This window comes from Amphiprion ocellaris, chromosome 13 (genome assembly GCF_022539595.1).
Source record: "Amphiprion ocellaris isolate individual 3 ecotype Okinawa chromosome 13, ASM2253959v1, whole genome shotgun sequence".
NCBI lineage: Eukaryota > Metazoa > Chordata > Actinopteri > Pomacentridae > Amphiprion > Amphiprion ocellaris.
Genome location: NC_072778.1, coordinates 8974553 through 8995427, shown reverse-complemented (window position 1 = coordinate 8995427; position 20875 = coordinate 8974553). Strand labels below are relative to the sequence as shown.

The 20875-nt window shown below is 39.6% G+C and overlaps 1 protein-coding gene across 7 annotated transcripts in view; it reads right to left on the bottom strand.

Annotated features, from left to right (window-relative positions):
• The window catches only part of si:dkey-237h12.3 (teneurin-3), a 136288-nt gene that overhangs the window by 97138 nt on the left and 18275 nt on the right, over window positions 1-20875 (bottom strand). The window contains exon 1 of one of the 7 annotated variants that reach the window (XM_055016381.1): window positions 2639-3128. The exons of the other annotated variants lie outside the window; for them this stretch is intronic. The gene's annotated coding sequence lies outside the window, so the exon portion shown is untranslated. Of the gene's footprint in view, window positions 1-2638; window positions 3129-20875 lie in introns of those variants that run through there. 7 annotated transcript variants of the gene reach the window in all.

Sequence of the window (20875 nt, the reverse complement as noted above, 5' to 3'; positions counted from 1 at the left end):
CTTCTTTTAATATTTAAGTTTTCCATTGCAATTAAATTTCATATTTTAATTAACTTTTCCCAATAGACACTGGCTGAGGCTTTCAGGTGTGCTGATTTTTCATTCACATTATTTGACTTAGTTTTAATTAAAAACAAGGGTTCACTGTCTCCCAGATGACATCACTCCACGAACAATTTCACACTCACATGCTTTCCAAAAACCTTCTTAAGATTGTTTTAGATGTGGATGTGAAGATAATGTAGGAAGAAATAATGCCAGCTTTGTCCCCTGGGGAATCAGGTGGAAACACTTATTCTTTTCAATCAATCCCTCAATGGCCTACCTGGTAATTTAATGAGTGTATACACTGTATGACTAGAATGTAGAAGACACACTCATGCATTTAGTATGTAGTTATGTCGCATTTAGAGACATTGTTTTAGAAGAAACTGTGCTCAGCAGTAATAATAATTATAATTTTCTAATTCTAATAAGTAAAAAGAAGATAAAAAAAAAATCTTGATTCTTGTTTAATTATGCTCAGCTTTAAGGCACTTTGCCTCAATTTTTATGTACAAAAAAATAAGATGATGGGAATTTAGGGATTAAGAATAAATAAAAAGCATTTTGCGTGATTCGTGGTGGGGTTTAGTTTTGAGATTTGAAGCTGCTGATGTGGTTCTTAATCGGATTTCAGCTGAACCAGACATAATTTCGGAGGTCCACATGGAGCGACTGAGCTCTGCCCAAGAACAAACTCCTCATTCACATATTACATAAATTAAACAACAGTTCATCCTTTCATTACATAAATTATGGAGCAGTTCGTCCTGAAACCACATCATAATGCACCAAAGTCTTTGTTGGCTAAGGCTCTCCCTGGCCCTGAAGTCCTGACGTGTGTTTGCCAGTAAGACTAAAAGGAGAATAAGAATGGCAGAGCTGCCTGGTGAAACATGAGATAAGAAAATTAAAACAAAAATTGCTCAGACCTCGCTGTTAATGAGAGTGCCGAGCAGCTGTCGTCCACTGAGAAAACCTCATGAATCAAAAGCGAGCCTGTGCAAAGTATTGATAGTCCATTATGATTTATGATGCTCAAGTTATCATTCCATTTCTGATTGCACATGTGGTGACTGTTGCCACTAAAACTTTACCTCTCCTCCAGTGCATGCCACTCAGAATGCATAGAGGTGCAACTGCCTCCTTCTCTGGGGACACAAGCCCATTCTTTCTATGTAATTACCGCTGACACATATGAAGATGGCTGGATCACAATAAAACCACCTCCTCAGCACCATGCCCACCCCCTCAATTACTCCAACGCACTGCTGCACACGCAACTGTGGCCAAAACCCGGCTACTGCAAGAAAAATACCACCATGAGGCTGCAGCTTTGAAATGACAAAACTGTTTGGTGTTAAAATGAGCAAATAAATATACAGCGCGATTAATTACGTCTCACTCATTCAGACAGGTAAAAATATATCTGCCTTGCTCGGCGACTCACCTCATGGCCCGGGGAATAATTCATCGTGATACCTCATAAGATGCATTGCCCGTAGAGGAAAGGCTCATTGCATTTACCTGCTCATATTTACCTGTCACCCGTAAATGTATGTGGGACTGCCACTATATGACCCTTTGCAGCACTCAGACTTATTCCTCTGTTGATGCATCTGCTCTGCTTACATTGGCCACCACTCGCTACACACCAATTACTCTTTGTCTTTGTAGCTATTGGTCTGCTAAGCACTTCAATCCATCTCTGTCTCCGAGGCCATGACGTCAACCCAAAATGATTAATCAAAGGCGGGTCAACACCCAAAAAGCAACACCTAGGGTGCCCTCGTTGCATACATTACCTTTAACACTTCACAGATGTCATGTTAAGCAGGGAACAAGGGGAGAATTCCAAAAGGACAAGCAGTTTCATTTGGAGCACGAGCCAAGAAATACAATCTTATCGCTCTGATGCAGTTTAGAAAGCTTAAGGCAATATTCTCTAATATTGTGTTTCATACAATATTAAAATACCCCTCTGCCTCCATTTGCTCCACATAATCAAGTGGTACTACTGATGCTGTGTGAGAAATAATAATTTATGTAAAATAGCAATTAAATTCACCACAAAACCCCTGACGGAAATCTTTTCTAGGTGACCACAGAGTAAACCGACCCTGCTCAAGTCCAAAACGTGCCCTTACTTATTCAATAATGCAAATATTTCCTAGCCTCTTCCCCATGATTTCCAGGCAAGTGCAAGATACTGTATTATCAATTTACACGTGTTGGGCTGCAGTACCATTTTAAACACAACACACACCACCCCCTCATAAAAAGAAGATCCACAAGGGGATTGAAAGGAATACAATAGACTGTAGATTCCTGCAGTAACAATAAGGCCCAGGCTACGAAAAGAGCTGCCAGCACACAGCCCTCGTAATGCATTAAACATTATTTTGCCACATGCAAGTTGTTGACAGATGCGATTCATGTTCAACTCCAGATTTGTCAGCACAGATGTCCAGAAAAAAAAAAAAACACTGAAAAAATACAGTAATTGGCCACAGGAATGGAAAACAGATTAGAATTTGAAGCATTTTTCAAAAAAATAGTTTTTTATCAAGGAATTACAAAGAACTTGGTGTGTTACCTTTAAAGAATGTCTGTAGCAATTCCCCCCTCTGAGGCTTTACTGTAACAAGGTCCACTTCTCAGGCTGCGATGCTGCTTTGTATTGGATTTACAAACGCTCTGGATCTCCTCCTCTTCCCAGCGTCGCTACACGAGCTACACACTGCACAGGAACATTATCACACTGACACATGGATGGCACTCAAGCGATGTCAAAAGGGTTAAAACCTAGTGGACCGGAAAGTCACACCAGCATCGTTCTAGTTGCCAGCCACCGCTGCCGCACTCTCCACCGGCTCTCAACCACCTCCTCCTTCTCTTTCTTCTTTCCTTTTTTTCTTCTTCTTTTTTTTTTTAACTCAACCTATCTCATGGGCTTCTCCCCCCCTCCTTGCGTGAGATGGTAGACGAAAGCGCTGGGAGATTTGCACCACTCTATCATGGATCGTGTTACGCTGTCTGGCTGTAGCGGCGGTCACAGATGATAGGCTGAGGAGCTTTGCGTGTGTGTTTACCCCTCAAAAGAAGCAGCGGCAGAAGAGAAGAGAACAGGGAGGGAGGGAGAGGTAGGCAGCCTCCCTTTAAAAACACACACAAAAAAAAAAATCTGGAATGGTATCCAGAAAAGATTATGGAGCCAAGTGATGGGGTTTGACATGAAACGTTGATGGGAATTCATGAAGGAGAGTGCTGCGGAGTTGCTGCGTGCAGACCTCCCTGTGCCACTTTTAAAAGGCTCTCCTTCAGTTTGACATCATTTGATTAATCAAGCAAAATGCGCAATTTATCTTTGTTTTGCTGACACACGTAATGGATATCCTCTGTCTGTTTTATTAATTCAATATTTCGTGATATCTTAAGCTCGCTGCGACGTACATTGACGTGAATGTGACTCAGGCTGCTGCAGACGGGAGCTGTATGGAAGCCACATTCACCATCTAAATGCTCCTGTCACATACTCCGATATTTTGATTGCCGGATGAGTTTGTGCATGAGAAAAAAGCAGGACACCTGAAAATAATTTATAATGCTACACTTTCACACTCGTTCTGTCAGCGTGAAGACGAGAACTAAAGCTTCCCATCCTTGTTTTGACCCTCTCTTGGTGGTTGAGTTGTCATTGTTTATTGTTTTTTTTCCACTTTTGACAGTCGTTTCAAAACAGAGGGCTAAATGTTTTGATATAAAACATACTTCCACAGACCGCGGCTCCAAATCAAAGGAATTGTTTATTTCATGCAGTCCTCTGTGAACTGGAAATGGTCGCCTGCTCATTAGCTTATCAAAAGATCATATTCATTGATGTAGCCAATGTAAAGAGACATATGAATACTAATCAACAGTATCACAGTGTCCCTTGATAGACAGTGACTTACTTTTTTATTGGCTACCTCTATGCTATGCATTTTTATAAAACACAACACCTATATAAAAAAAATGTCTGCATAGCTTCTTGACTTTGATTGGAATATAGTATCTCTGCCCAATTTTAATGAACGTATACGCTGACTGAGTAATGCAAGCACAGCTGATTATGTCGATTTATTTACTGCCATAAAAAGAGACAACTCTTTTGCTTCAAGGTTTAAGAGTTGATCTCATTCACTTCCAGCTCTCCACATTTCGTCAAACTCTGCCCTCTATTAGTGATGCAAAAAAATGTCTAGACAGCATTCATCTAAAAGGTCTTGAGATGAGCTATGAGCAAGTACGTTTTTTTCCATTTTAGGCTTCACAAATTGACAAAGTGAACTCAACTTTAATTGAAATTAAACTCACAAATCGAAAAAAAATATATCTAATAAGAATAAAAATTTGAGGTCAGTCGAACAAAGATTTCTGATGGAAACAAAACCAAGTTTACATACACTTCGGCAGTTCAGCGCTACAATTTGAGTTGGATGGATAACAAAAGACGGACCAAAATAATTAAAGAATAGTAAAAACCGTAGAGCCAAGGAGAATGTATTCAAACACCAAGCTTGAAAAACATTGCATCCTGTATTCCCCATAATGCGACTGAATAGTGTCTTTCATTAGACCTTTCTTGCATTCTGAACTCCAAACCTCCAGTTTATAACAGACTTTGTGTTGGTGTTGAATCTACAGCCCAAACTAAGATGGCCCTCCTGCCATCAGGGCAATTTCATATTTTGTTGCAAAGCTCCTGCAGAGCCACAAATGAAGCTGTTTTCACAGACTGATCATCATGACCGAGAACTTTATGTATAAAATCTATAGGATTGCCCCCCTGTAATTGCAGAGCATTTGGATCAATACGTGGCTGAACATCTTGGCTGATTGTGCTAGAAGATATGCTAGCGGGAAATTGCAACGTCTTGTTCTCCCAATTGAAAGATCAAATAATGGTGCCCTCTCGCATCGGTGGCAATTTGTGAGACTAGACAGCCTTCTAATGCCAATATATTTCCAACTAAATTAATACGTATTTCCAGTTCTACAAAAATGAGAAGATAAATAATTCTGTAATTTCTTTCCCATAATTTATACATAAAAACCAAGACTAATTTCTAAAATCTTTTTTTTGCACGTTTTCCCTTATTCAATAATTTATTGTTTCTACCTACCTATCCCCCTATCTGTTTATTTGTACTAAAAACACAAGTCTTCAAATCTTTACAGAACTACTTACTGCGCAATCATATCATGCCTATGGAAAACTGTTGCTGACTTAAAATTCCTCCACTCAATAAACTCCCTCTTCTGATCGAGGAATGTAAAAAGTCACACGGTTCAGCAGTGCATCATATCTTATGGCAAAATCAATTGGGCATTTCATTTTTGAAATTATCATGAGGGCACAGCAGCCTGTAATAATCCGCTTGCATTAATGATCAACAACTAAAACAGCAAAGGACTGATAAGACTCCTTTGAAGGTGGACATCAAAAGTGATGCCTCTGGGGTTGAGAACAAGGAGAGCTGCTTTGACATTTTCCCACTGCAACCACACATTGACTCAAAGAGCTTGGTCACGCCTGTGGGCTCAAGTGGGGAAATATATTTGGAGTTTGTACTGCGGCCCTTGTAATCAAGGAGTGCCCCAGTTCCATACGGCTTGAGTGAAATTCGTATCGAGTGGCCCAAATTATTATATTCATCATCCATCCTGAAGAAAAGGTATCTGAGACCCAGTGTAGGACAGGCTATTTTAAGATGGAAGCATTTCTACATTAGTCACTTCCAAACACCTTGGAGATGATGTCGATTTTAATTCTTTAGGGAATAACGAACGGCCTCATTAGAAATCCCACTGGGTGTGCCTTAGTGAGGTGATAGAATTAAAAGTAGACACAGTCACGTGTGCAAGTTAATGCCTTATTAACAATATTCTATAACAAGATAAATGCTCAATTAGCAGATTTAAACACTGTATTTTGTATTGATACCCGACAACAGAGCTGAAATACAATACAGTATTTGTGCATGTTTTGTCGTGTTGTTTGTGACAGAAAACCGAGCAGAATGGGAATACAGTGTACTGTATAAATGTGTACAGAGGATTTGGTTAGGAACACAGTAATTGGGGCGACTGAGAAAATGGTGGGCTTGGATTTCGACTGTTCAAGGAATAAATATCAATCTGTAGAAAAAGCTGCCTTTTGACAGTCACCCCTCTACATTTATTCAACTCCTGTCAAAGCAGGTTTACCACCAAAAGCCTCGAGACACTAACTCTACCTACATCCATGTGGCTCATTTTCACTACAGCACCATGCGCAAACAATGAGGGTGGGAGGAGGAGAAAAAAATGGCATCCGCACTGGCAAAGATGCTGCAGTAAATTTTACCCGAGTAAACAATATGGGAAATGGGCCAGGATTTTCTTCACATAATATGCTTAATTCTCCAGCTGAAGGGGGAAAACGGACTCTTATTCCCACTAAAGAGCTGTTGCTAAATGGTGGCTATTCAGCCCAGTCTCAGTTTTGACATGCCAAAGCTGTCTGAGGTACTGGGGAGTGGGAGGAGGGCGGGGGTGGCAGGTCTCTTTGCTCTTCTTGTGCACCATGGTTTCAGTCCAGCTGGCCTTTAGAATATGGATTATGTGGTGCCGTGGCCTGGCTCTCACTCCATGGGGGGCTGGACTGGGTGCCCAGCTTCAGCGGACTCCCCACCGAGACCCCTGGGTGAGAGGACGCTGAGAGCCCTCTCGGTTCTCAAGGCTGGATCATTGAGAACGTGGCGGATGCTTCCCACACCCGCACCATACGTCAGTGTGTGAAACAAAGCTAGCAGAAGAAGAAGAAGAAGAAGGGAAAAAAAAGGAGACAGTGAAAAGAGAGACGGTGGGTGGGTTGGTGGATGGGATTGGGGCGAGAAGCATCGAGGAGGAAGCAGAAGCAACAACTGATTGTGGCAGAACTGCGATACAGCATTACTGCCAATCACAATGGCTGCTCTGTCGAGGGAAAAGAAAGGGGTGAAAAACCAGAAAAAGAACCTTGGGAGTGCAGCTGTGCAGTAGATTTACCTTTCAAAAAAGTCTGGGGCGATAATAAGTATCCAAATGACAGCTCTGTGCCACTGCATCCCCGACCAAAGTTAACCAGAGGTCCTAATGTCGAGTGCCAGCAGCAGACACAAAGGTCTGAACAGTGGGGCGCCAAGGCAGCTAGCACAGCATGGCTAAATGGGGCCGGTGATTTCCCATCTCCTCCACTGCCCTCAAGGCACAGCCAATCACTGCTGGGGAAAAGTGCCGCACCAGCCTGCAAGCTAGGAAGCCAGTGAGTGGAAGGGCTAAAGAGGGAGCTGGAGTCTATCTGGGACCATGCATTATTCACATGCATCGCTACGGCACTAAGACCTCCACAAAGGAAAGGCCTCAGGTTCCATCAGTGCCGACTTGTTTCCAATCTATTATTGATGGCAACACTACACCCTATACTTTTCCCTGATTTACTGGATTCTATCATTGTTTCTATAATAAAGGCTATTTCCAGTAAAGTCAGACCAAATGAGCAGAATATATCCAAGCATGGTGCCAGTGGGTGCCGCTGGTCTTTGGAATCTTGCGGTTTTAATTACACAATCTGTGATTAAAATTTAAGTTTTTTTATTTATTCTTTATTTTTTTGCAGTGTAATGCAGGTATGTGCTCCCCCTAATATAGGTAGCAAAACCTGAAACCTTAGAGCGGATCATTGATCATGTCAAAGGCAGGTTTCCGTGCGAAATTAATTTCAGCATGGAGACCTCGAGTTAGACCTAAGCAAAATAAATGAGCTATCCAATTACCACATCATGATCACATGTAGCTGCCGTAACAAATGCACTGACAAAATTTACCCACCAGTAACTGCCCCGGTATTGAGTGGTGAATGTATTCTTTGTAATTCTTTTTACTTGTGTTTAGAAATGGTTTATTATTTTAAGTCTGCATCTGTTCCTGTGCCTACTTAGTTTAAGTTACAGGGCAAGTGACTCAGATGGAAACCTCACGACACAGCCGAAGAGTTATAATTTGTGGCTAACAGCAGAGCTCTCATGAAAATGTGCACTTGTCTTAGAGTGTGAAATGGGCCAAGAACTTTTAAAACTGTAAAGAGATAGTAATAAGAGATAAAATGACACCCAATCAGTATGTATATTTATAGTCTTTCATGGTATCAAAAAGTCAAATTACCCTTTCTGTTGAGCTTTTATTAGAATATGTTAAAAAGCTCCGGTTCCTCAAGTCAGTTTGCAGTCCACATTATTACCATGCACACATCAAAGATTTCCCCTAAATCTCTGCAGGAAACACAATCAATCTGCTCAGTATGCGAGCCTAGGACAGTAGACCATCTCTCCCTTTGAGGATGTCGACGCATTTGACCGATGTGCAGTCGATCCCCCAGATTGTGGCTAATCATCATTACCGGCTGCTTAAACAATGACTTTCCTTCAGCCCACTCAGCTTCAGAAAGGACACAAGGGATCTGCCAGTTTTTCTTGGTGGCTTAACACTTGAGTCTGGATTTGAGGAATTAAGGCAGACTTGGAGACAACAAAATGCGCACTCTGATCATCCATCCAAGTCATCAACTATGGCCTGGCTCGCACCTTATATCTCTCACACTAATTGCACAAAACTCAGCAACAGATACTGTATTTTTTTTTGGCCAAAGCGTGAAGGAAGTGCAGTTTCGGTTGAGCAACTTTCATTTCAAACATTTGTACCCTGACAAAAAATAAGAAATGATGACTGCTGCACATTCCTAAAAGGAAATAAGAAGAAATATAAAACAATAGGAGGGAAATAAGGACAAATGCATAGGGGGGAGTAGTTGGGGAATTCTCTAAAATGGACAGTGGATTATGAAAAATGACTTCTTTGTTACAGTGCTTAAAGGTTAGGTCTCTATTACACAGAGAGCAAAATGTCAGCAGTATCCCCTGAAAGACTGGACTGTGATATTAATGGAGAGTCCAGGGAATGGGCTTCCCCTGACTGAGTTTCCCCTCCACCAGACACATTATTCATTTAGTTGTCAGCCCACACCTGGTGCATATAACACTAACATCTACAAACTAAATGATGGAGAGAATATAGCCCACCCTGGTAAGCAGTCAGTGGTGAAATGAATGTTGTTCATGAAGTATAATGGAGAGAAGCTACTGCTACTAGATAATCTAAGAGCTCTTCACCCGCACAACTGAAGTTGTCGCCCAGGATGGATTAGCATAATGTTCAATTTTCTAGCTTATATTGTACTTTCATGTGGCTTTACCTCAGAGACTATAAGGAGGGGAGAAACTAAGCACAGGTGGTTTAGCCATTAAGAACAGTAGACAGATACCCTGCCACCACTTTGCTATGATGTGCTCAAAATTCTTTTTATTTTGCAGTGGAAAAAGTGTCACATCCTCAGCAGAAAACGGCTCAGCTGTGCAACTTAGTCACCACTCAAAATAAACCATTACAGTGGAAAAAAAAATAAAAGACAAAGAGAGCATCTCTACTTTGGTGCACTTATATTTAGTCCTGACCGCAGACACCCTCATCGAATTCCTCAAAGCAATTATTAAAGCATTTTTCTATGTAATCTAAGCACCCAACATCACTTAAAACATAAATGACAAAGAATGTTGTGTTCTGGCGAAATGTGATAGACCCGGACAGGATGACATGATGATTTAATATGTTGCAGAGCGAGTCATCAGTCACACAGCCACCACTTTATCTAAGATGCAAAATGGCTTCTGCATGAGGCGGACTGTGGCAGTGGATTATTTGTGAGTAATATTCTTTTGCCATGGTAAATATATTGTGTCATGCAGCAGAGGCTGGAAGAAAAATTCTCTCTCATGCTGTTTTAATGAAGTCCCAAATGTCATCCTCATACTTCTTTCAAGAGCAAACTCCAAGAAACTCCTCTTGAAGCCTGACTGTCCCTCAGTGCTTCTTCAAGTGATTTGAAAACAAGCAGCTTCAGTGAAAGGCAGCCTAAGAAGAAAAACAAAAATGCAACTCGATAGAAAAGGGTCAGAGGTGGGCTGTAAACAGGTGGTTTGGACCATTAAAGAGTATCTTTATGATTTCATGAATTGTTGAGGTAGCAGTGGGCTCTGAAGGGGGATGGCTGGGAATCTCTTTTGTCCAGAAAAACTAGTTAAGGGAAAGAATAGTTTTGCCAATCCTATGCCAAAAATTACTTTAATCATCACCATTTTATAATTCATTTGAAATTACCCCTCAGTGCCGCATCTTTTCAAAAAAGACTGAGAGAAAAAAAGGAGAGAGTAACACCATTATAGTGAAAAATGTCAATGTAATTTAGTGGTTTTGGTAAGCGTAGCAAAGAGCGTCAGAAGCTGAGTTTAAATTAGAGCCAACACATTTTTCTCTCAACAATAGTGAGGAGCAGGGAGGGGGAGGGTGGACATCCAATTACTGGAGTACTGCGAGTGCCATCTTGACACCACGTTTGGGCTTTTTTAAAAGATGTATTAAATATACTCAACGTAAGGCTGCACCGCAGTAATGATTGAAAGACTAAGAGTTGCGGTTGTAGCCTTCATTGGGGGGTGGGGGGGGATCAGCGAGCAGTTTCACATAAACAACTCAATACAGTGTCAATATGTCTGTTTTGACAACTTCTGTCATCATGCATTAAGTCATGGTTTGTACTGAGGTTTAAATAAAGCAGAAAGGACACACTAATGCAGAGTGCTCTCTGTTCCAATGTGATTCCACTTGACTAAGCATCTTTTATTTTCTTTGAATGAAGTAATAATTTCTCCCACCCATCGACGTTTTTTTTTTTTTTTTTCCCCCATCATCATTGGAAGTTAAAGTAGACAAGAAACCAGTGACACTGCTTTACACGGCAGTTTAGCTTGTCTTAAATCTGCACTGGGCAGCTTTGCACAGTGGCAGCTCCAAATGGCAACAAATGCGAGATTTTCAGCACCCAGATATCATGTAACATGACATACGCAAACTGCAGACAGAGAGCTCATGTTTGTCCAGCTGGCTGGTCTGATCACTTTATACCAAATGATTCCAGAGAGATGAGCAAGGCGTCAGATCAAACTTTGTCGAGTCCAGTTGGATGGAGACTCAGTTAATTTGGTAATGAGCTAATAAAGTTTGTACTGAAAATGCATTTGCAACTATCGTTTTAAGTCATTTTTAAGAAAAAAAACCAAAAGATTATCAGTTGCAGCTTTGGCTCCTCTATCATACTTAACTGTGTTGGACTATTTGTTTAACAGAGTATTAAAAGAGAAATTTTAATGGGTATTCTTCACAATCCTTTGACATTTTATAGACCAATCTAATTAAATGATTAAAGGATGAAAATAATTGTTAGTAGTACCCATGAAAGTTTATTATGTACTATACTATATATATATATATATATATATATATATATATATATATATATATATATATATTTTTTTTTTTTTTTTTTTTTTCCCTTAATTAGAGTAATCAGTGCCTTGCAGTAAGCGATCAGTGTTGTGGATGTGCACCAGGTTTTCTGTTATGTTTCCACTAATGTACATTGTTCTATGGGACCTTGTGTGGGGGATTTAACATTTGGTTTCATATATTTTGTTATTTGTTGTTTTATGTGTCATGTATACATCCGAGTTTTGTAATGAGACTAATTTCCTCTTGAGGACAGTAAAGGTAAAGTTAAAAAATGAGAACCTCCTACAAAATACATGATCTGATATGGGTGAATTCACTTTTTATAAAAGTTAATGCTCCTTTAGGCGAACAAAAAAGAACTGGAAGACTGAAAGCACAATCTTTTCTAACAGTCAGGATTGACATATGTGGCAATATTGTTTTACTATATTTCCCTTGTAAAGGTATTCTTCAGACAGTCACTCAGCCGCTTCCTATCTATAGCGAATCTCTCCTTCCAACCTTTAGAGCTGCCATGCAAAGCTCGGCAGACAGCTCCTTTGGGTAATGTAGAAAAAGACAATAGGTGGAAACTGCTCTAACCTATTTGCCAAATGGTCTGTCATCTAATGCCCTGGTGCTGTTCTATTGTCTAATCCTGCTGCTGAAGCCTCTAAAAGGATACATCGGTCTAATAAGATGAATGGGCTTTGACCCTGGAGCTGCTAAAAGCCAACCTGGCCAATTTATCTGAGTGACCTCTACTCTTGGCACAGACGAGCCTCACCTCTCTTGGAAGCCTTTAGGCAGGATCAATACCACTGAGGCAAAACAATCCAAAACAAGCAGCATCTGGAAGTTAGGACTCAACAGCTCATTGCCTTTTTATGACCCTGGATTATGTCCTTTATAGCAAAGATCACTGTTAGGTTATATCTCTCAACTGTGATTTTTTTCTTCCATTTACTTTGCTCTGTGTGTGTCTCTGTATGCTATAACATGTGTATGCTATAATAATGTTATTTGTGATTAAAATGGAGTCTTATTTCACCTAAAAATGTCTGCATTACAGCCAGGCTGTTAAATCTGCCCTAATCCAATCATGTATTCTCAAATCACAAATGGCTAATGTAAAGCAAAATGAGCAGAGTAAAGAAATATGTCAGCTCCATAATGATTCATCACTAATGTCATTATGCAAACCAACAGTCATACTGTACCTACTTCAGGGTCAGGATTGTAATATTGAGAAGTGCATTTTGAGGGAAAATAAGATTGTGTCGACTAAATTAAGGATTCTGTTTCATGTTCTGTTTGTTGGTGTTGGGTCGTGTTCAACCAAGATAAAAGGCCCGGCTTGGACGGTCGAGGCAGGATACTAAAAAGAGACCCTTTTACAAGAGAATATGTTTTCTTTCTCTGCACATGAATCAGTTTACATGGTATACAATATCAATCGTTGGCCTCAAATCTATATCTGCAAAGTGCTTAGGTTTGCATTGGTGATTAGATGAATTGAACTGAGAACAGTGTGTTACTTGAGCATCCCCTCATAGCTCAGATACCTAATGCCTTTCCCCTGCCTCTGAAGTGACCACAGTTTCAGGATGCTTTGCTCTAGGCACTTGGCCAGAAAGCTTTATGTATTCTGATACCATTCATTTTTAATCAGGACCAGAATATCTTTTCAAACGTCTTGCACGTTGCCTTCAGCTACAAGACTTTAATTTTGTCATATTTTAATTGATTTGGCAGTTTTCCTTATTGCCAATGGTATAAAGTTGACTTGCGCTATTGTTAATATTCCAAGTGAGAACTGCTGCACTGCTCATTTAAAACGCTTTTCTCTTTTTTCTGTGTTTTTCTCGTTGCAGAATTCCGCCTCTTTTTTTTTTCTCCCCACACTACTAGAAAGTATGGTGCAAACGTATTGTGTGGGTTCAGCATATTTCACTTGGCTTTCCACACCGACGTGCCCCGTCTCGTCTCTGCATGCCGTGGAAGGGTTTCGTCACATTACCGCTGTGGAGAAAGGACGTGAGAGCAGGGGTGGGGAATCTTCTTCTGTGGTATAATGAGTTTGACAATGAAAGTGACACTGCGTCCTCCCTGGACCTTGCCGTGTGATCAATCATAACAATGGCTCACCATTTCCTCCTCTGGATAGTGACCTTTCTCCCTTAAGGAAAGGAAGTGTGTGTCAGTGTTGGAGAGTGTGTGTGTGTGTGTGTGTGTGTGTGTGTGTGTGTGTGTGTGTGTGTGTGTGTGTGTGTTCCTCCAGGTTTCATTGTCCCATCACCTTCTTTCCAATCAGCCCCTAAAGCCCTTCTATATAGCCATAAGAATGTCCTTTAGCGGAGGGACTTTTTTTCCCCGGAAAATCAAAAAAGGGCCTGAAAAAAAAAAGCCCTACTTTGGGAATACTGATCTATTTTATTCTGACGTCTAAACTATTTTAAGCATGGATAACACACTCAGAATTTGGGGGTAAGAGGCATCAGGCTCATATATTTAAAATCCCATCACCTGAACAGCTTACGAGGTGATTTGATGCTGTTACTCAACTAAGCAGAACTGCCAAGATTCCATGCAAATATCAACGAGTGAGATATTTTAGGCTGATTCGCTCATGGATCAGCGCTCATAACGAGTGAGAGAAAAAGGAGAGAGCTGTGAGCACGAAGGGATAGGTGACTCCTCCTCTCGCCCTTGTCTCCCAGACGAGCCAACAGGACATTTCATTAGTAGTCTGCTTACTATATTTTCTGTGGTCCCGATTCTATTTCTGTACTGTGCGTGCTGAATATCAGCCGGGCTACTTGAATAAAACATCGAGATTAAATCAAAAAATATTGTTGCCATCAAAATCCTCTTTATATGCTTCAGCCACGAGTGTCCCATGCCAGCAATAAGGCGTCTAGACCAGATTTTATAGCCATTTTTATGCCACTCTTAATTGTCATTTTATCTGCACCACAGATGTACACACTGTCTATAATGTCTTTAAAACAACATAAAAATCTGATCAATACACTGCTTCACTTGGCAGAGTAACTCAAGTGAGCAGATCTTTGAGAAAAGGATGTGAATTTTAGCTTGTAAAATATAAATTTTATATTTTTTATGTTCAGTTGATCATTTTAACTGGATTTATTCTTGGTATTCAGCTATTAGGTTGAACACAATGCATAAAACACACTAAAAACAATAAAAAAAAATCAGCTATATATATTGATGTGTACATAACTTTGTTTATTTTTTTGTAACCGGATACTGGAACCAATAAGAAATAAAGGTTTTATATTATATTTTACAAAAATGCCAGTAGTTTGTGGAGTTTTAGAAAATAAGACTACGGTTTAAATACAACTTATTTCACTGCTGATCAGTGAGTTCAGGTCTTTCTCTGAGGGCGCACGCGGTTTGTATATAGCCTGAGAGGAAAAACCCAGGGCATAAAACATTTGTGAACACACGGTAATAATTTAAGGCGATTCAGACAAGCATATCAACATTTTTATCAGCTCATTTCTTCTTGTGCACATGGCTGGACCACAAGAGGACAGTGTTCAATGTAGCTTTAGCAAGAAAATGCACCTGAAGCCATAAAAGTTGGCAACACACACACTCTGGTGCCCACTGGAAACCAAGCCCTTGATATTTCACATTTAAAATTCTACATTGCACAGCAAACAGCGCACTGCAGGCTACATTCTGTGTACAAATCTTCAGCGTATTAGCTTAGCTCAATATTACAGGCTATTTGATACAGTGAAAGTAAATTGGGATCGAAACCCCTTTGATTTGTGGCATTGTTGGAGCTAGATGAAATGCTCATGACGAAAACTCCTTGAAATCTCGACTGAAGTCAAGACCTTTTAATGAAACATTTATTCATGGGTATGAAAGACTAAAATACATTTCCACTGCCAATGAAAAGATCCAGGGTCATAATTTGCAGTGAATATGTGCTTTTAATTGTGTGTGTCAAAAAGAAAATTAGAGTGGCCTAGCACAATTAGCACAAAACATTTTTGCACATATTTGTGGTATTATATGCTCTCCCTTAATTGGACTAGTTAAGACGAGTATGGCTGCACTTTGGCTTATAATTAATACACTCCTGAAATTGTTTGTAATTGCCACTGGAGACTATAGACTAAAGAAACATTATCCAGTGCTTATTTTTTTTGCTGTAAAAGTTTGGGCCCAGTGTTTTTTTTTTTTTTGGTCAAGGACGTGTTGGAAGTGATGAACAAAGACTTTAAGTATGAAAACATGCAAAGCAGAGCCATTTTTGCATTCAACGGCAACAGAAAAGTCACCTTGATCTCTAACTTTTTGATTGTCAACATCCAATACTGAGGAGCGCAAAGGTCAAAGCCACAGCACCATGACAATAGATAACAAATATTCCTGTGTCCCAAGACAGGGGAGAAAAAGGAGATTGTAAAAGAAGGAAGACATGAAACCAAATAAATTGGTAGGTTGGTCTAGTCTGGGGACAATATCTGAAGACCCAGTGTCGAATCGGGACAAGAAAGAGAATCTATTTTAACCCATATGAAAAAAAATGAAAAAAAAGGATCTAGATACTACATACTGACAGCTCTTGGTGGTTGTCTGTCTTTTCAAAGATTTTGTTTTTTACATTGTAGTTTTAACTTGCAATAAATGGGAGAAAACAAAGCTGTGGTGTCTCGATTAATTATTTCACATGCAATCAGTGATATATGCGGCTCCCTATAGCTTCTCTCACATCCCAGGAGGGTAAAGGTGGATCGGAGGGTTCAGAAAAACACTGATGGTCCCTGATTGCAGAGGGTGTAAAAGATATACATGTAATTACTAGACTAAAAAAATGGATAAACATGCTAATCCCTGTTTCTTACATTGATATTCATAGAGTATAAAATGGCTTTCTGACTATTTCCGCATTGCATGGTAATACAATCTCTCAATTAGGCTGCGTGATGAAATGAAATGAGCCGTTTTCTCTTGAGGACAGTAAATAGTGGCCCTCATAATTGACAACTGCAGAGTAATTCCTAATCGTAATAACATGTCCTGCAGTCTGGCACCAGCAAGTGATTAGGCCGAACCACGACAGTGCTGTCAGTGAGGCTCTGCAAAACTGGGTGAAACTCAAGTTGGAGAAGCAAATTCTGTTACTCGACGATTCATCAGTGCGCACTAGAAATAGATGTTGGGCGGAGTTCGTAGCTTTCAAAGGTACAAATTCATCTTTGCAGTCTGTGTATAGTAAACTCGAAAGATTAACCCAAATACTGAATGTCTCCTTGACTATTATACACACTATTTTCAAGTGCTCCACCTGAAACTCTAGAGGCAAAATTACAGATACAACATAGTAAATTAAGTGTCAAAATTTCAACTAAAGGTAAAATATTTACTGGAAGTACAAAAAAATTCATCTGTAACTATTTCCATAATGGATAGATCATTCAGGTCCTTTATGGTGCTAAATTTTTAGCTTCTTCAATGTGAATATTTGCTGCTTTTCTCTTTTATTTAAGCATCAAAAGATCTTTGACTGTTGGTTGGACACAGTAAGACTTTTGAAGAAATCCATGTGGGCTATAGGAAATTAAGTCTGCCTTTTTCTAATTCATAAACAATTAACATTTCAAATGTATTTTTCCTATAAAATATAAATCAGAAACAGCATCATCAGATCAATCAATTATGAATTTTTTTAGTTGAATGCATATTTTTGCTTGCAAATAGAGACAGACTGAACATGCATTTTAATTGTAATGCTGATATCACACACTATCCAAATTTTGTCTTTGGATATGATAAGTAAGAAGAATTAATTAGCAACTATTTCCAAAAAAAAAAAAAAAAACAAAAAACTGTCTTCACAAAGATGTTTTTAGTAGAAACTCTATCTTTGAAGTATTAAAGAGACATAGCAGCTTCAAGAAAATCTGCTTTTCCTTATTAATATGCAAATTTATACGGCAAGACACTCCAAAGTCTAATCAGATCATCTACTCTGTGGGGGGTAGCTGTGGTGTGAGTAGAAGTTTTTCACCATGTGTTGCTGTTGTGTGACAAAAAATGTGTCTACACGCAACAATACGCCAACAGCACAAGAAACACAAGCTTCCCACACATACGGGTAAATCGAAATTCCCCTCTTAGCGGTCAGTTTGTCACTTGCTTCGATGAAGGTTTAAATGTCGCCAACCTTTGCTCCGCACAGAAACAGGGCAGTGACCTCCTCGAGATTTTCCCCAAATTGCTCCGACACAGAAATCCAGAATTTTTTCACATGACTGATGAGCACAACACCTAGTATGACACCTCGGCACGTCACCGCCGCATCCCACATCCCCCGTCACCCGGAGCACTAACAATGTGAGCACTTAACCGGGCGAAGCAGGGAAGTGATGACAATAAATGATGGCAATCAAAGCACGTCTCCTGCTTTGACGAGACACGAGGTAAAGCTCAGACACCTTCCTAGCCCCATTAACAAATGATAAAACTGTTTTCTCTGCCAGTTTTGGAGTGTTCTTCAAAAATATCACAGATGGCCGGCCCTTTTGACCGAGAGAGAGGAAAAAAAACTGATGTTATTTATTCTTTTTGTGTTTGGTTTCTGCCATATTGAATTATGAAAGTGTGAGAGTGGATTTCTTCATGCTACGATCAATAGGCTGATTCCACCGTCACAATACAAGGCGCAGATCTGACACAGGAGTTTGACAGATGGCGTGTCACCTTCGTCAGCGTGACGTCCCCCGTGCATGTGTGTGTGTGTGTGTGTGTGCAAATGACGACACTTTTGCTTGATTTTTCTAATCTTAGCGAGATAAAGTGTGAGAAACAGAGTGAGATATCCAGGCGTGTGCGCATGCATGTGTGTACGTGAGACAGAGGAGAGGGAGAGGCGCAGAGTGAGAGAACATGAATACATGCACACAGAGCAGCATGTTAGAGGATGTCTGATACGCTTTCATACTCCCACCCAAAAAGCCTTTGGTGCTTGCTGTGCTACAGCACACTTTGCTGTGACTCCTCCACTGATTTAATTAACCTTTTACTGGCACTGTTCACACAATGAATCTGTGGGCTATACTCAACTGTAAAATGCGTATGACTGCAATGTAGACCTGTGACTTGGACAAATTGAAATTCTTTTCTGCTACATCCCCCAGTAAACAGTCCAACAGTCCCGGATAAGAACTCAGCAGTAAAGACATACAAGGGAGTGCTACTTCTACACAGGCCATCCTCCATGAAAACATCAAAGCGACACTTTTTTCTTCTCCCTCTGAAAAATTACTTTGGACAGAAGGTGCAGGCCCGAGCAAATGATGCTTCTTTAACCAAGGATGACAGGCATCACAGTGGAAGTCCTTTTCTCCTAACCAGGGGTCAGCAGGCATCACGCCCCTCCTACTGAACAATAAACCCCATGTGTGATGGTTTGTACAGCCGAGGAGAGCTGTCATGAAGTACTGCAGCTCTGTAGCTGCAGTACCTAACAAAAAGTGCAAGCTTTTTCACACCCTATTAGGAATACAACTCAACTGGGCCATGCTGTTTCTGTTTCATGCAGTCATTCATGTTTTATGAGGGGTATAATATTGATTCTGAAGCCAGCGCAGTCAACATTAGGGTGGAAGAAAAAAAAAAAAAACTCCATGGTTGTGTTCACTTTTACTCAGCAGCTATACATACCTAACAGCCCAACCTAACATATATTAATAATCACACAACAACCTCTGCAACAATAATTTCATATTAGAACATTATAAATACATTGCTGTAAAGAGCTAGTGGACCGAACGGTGAAAATTTTGATGCCTCAGTTGGTTTTGTTTAGAAAGAATTTTCAAAATGAAGATATTTTCTGTCTTCTTTTATTTTCTCTGAACATTCATGGTATTCAGCGTGTTAACTGAAAGTGAAGCACCACTGAAGGTGAGCCCACATACATATTTTGAGGTGTTAACTCTGAAATTTAAACCATTTTCAATTACAACAGATTTACAGAATTTCATTCCTGCTTTTATTCTGCATGAACAATTCCAGTCTGACAAGAAAAGTAATAATGCATGCTTGGTCCTATTATCTCCTTGCTATTTCTCAAGTTATTCAAAAAAATATGCCACGCATTTCAGTAAAAACCGTACGCAGCAGTGAAACATCCGGGCATCATGTGACCCACATTCTAATCCATGTAAACACAAAATCTACTAACTTCAATATTTTTCCAGCACAAATAATCCTTTAGCAAATACCAAAGTCACCAAAGGAAAGCAGTAGTTTAATTTGTAATAAGTGTTTGAAAAGCAGCTTAGGAAAAATACAAGGATATTTTAAATGCTTTGTCTCCAGTGAATTCACTAAATTATAGGTTTACAAATTATAGAAAAAAAAATATCACAGAAAATGTTATTTGTATTTTTCACATTATAATAATATTACAATAAGTTTCTATATAATGCTGTTGCTGGGGAAATGGGGTTTTTTTTTGGATATCATTTTTACCCCTCCAAATCTTCACTAGTTTACATGCTTTTAACAATTCTGACTGGAAAAAAAGAGTCGGTTTCTAAAGCTTCTTATTCAAACATCCCTTTTCTCACAGAGTTGCGACTTGGAGAGCTACACTCCACACAGACATGAAGTTCCAACACTTCCTGTTCCAACACTACAGCTGGGAGATGTCACAGCGCTAATGTAACATGATACAGTCAGTGAGCAGAAATGTGTGTGTTTGTATGAGTGTGTGTGTGCTTGTCCATGGCAAACCTATCAATGTCAGGTATAGGGTATATGTTAATACATAATTTCTGCATGAGAAGGGCATTTACGTAGATATTTTTTTTGTTCTTTGTACTTGTGAATATCACCTTCAAAATGGTGAAGAGTTATTGAATAGTATATCTTTTTAATTGCAAAAATTTATTTTTGAATATGTATGTGACTTAAAGTGCTGTCTATTATCCATGTAGATGGCTACATATAAACAGGATGGTGTCATCTATTGAGAGTGCTTACAATCACATGGCCATTCTTACAACCACACCAACAAAATGAATGCTTTATTAAATCAATTGTGTTTTCAGGGGATTCTATTAGTGCTGCAGAATTAGCTTAAGTATAAAATCAATGCAAGCAACCTAGCTGATTGTATTCCGCTTTCTTCCTTTTCTTCAATAAAAACACCCCAAAAAAGCAACCCACTTCATGTTGTGTCATAAATAGCCAATTATGATTTATCATTCATTTTGTTATGGAGTATTAAAATGCAACTAATGGTTTGACCTAAAAAGGGAAAAAAAAAACACAAGAACTTTTTAAAGAAAGCTGACACCTGATCTCATTACAAATTAGACAAATGCTAAAATGA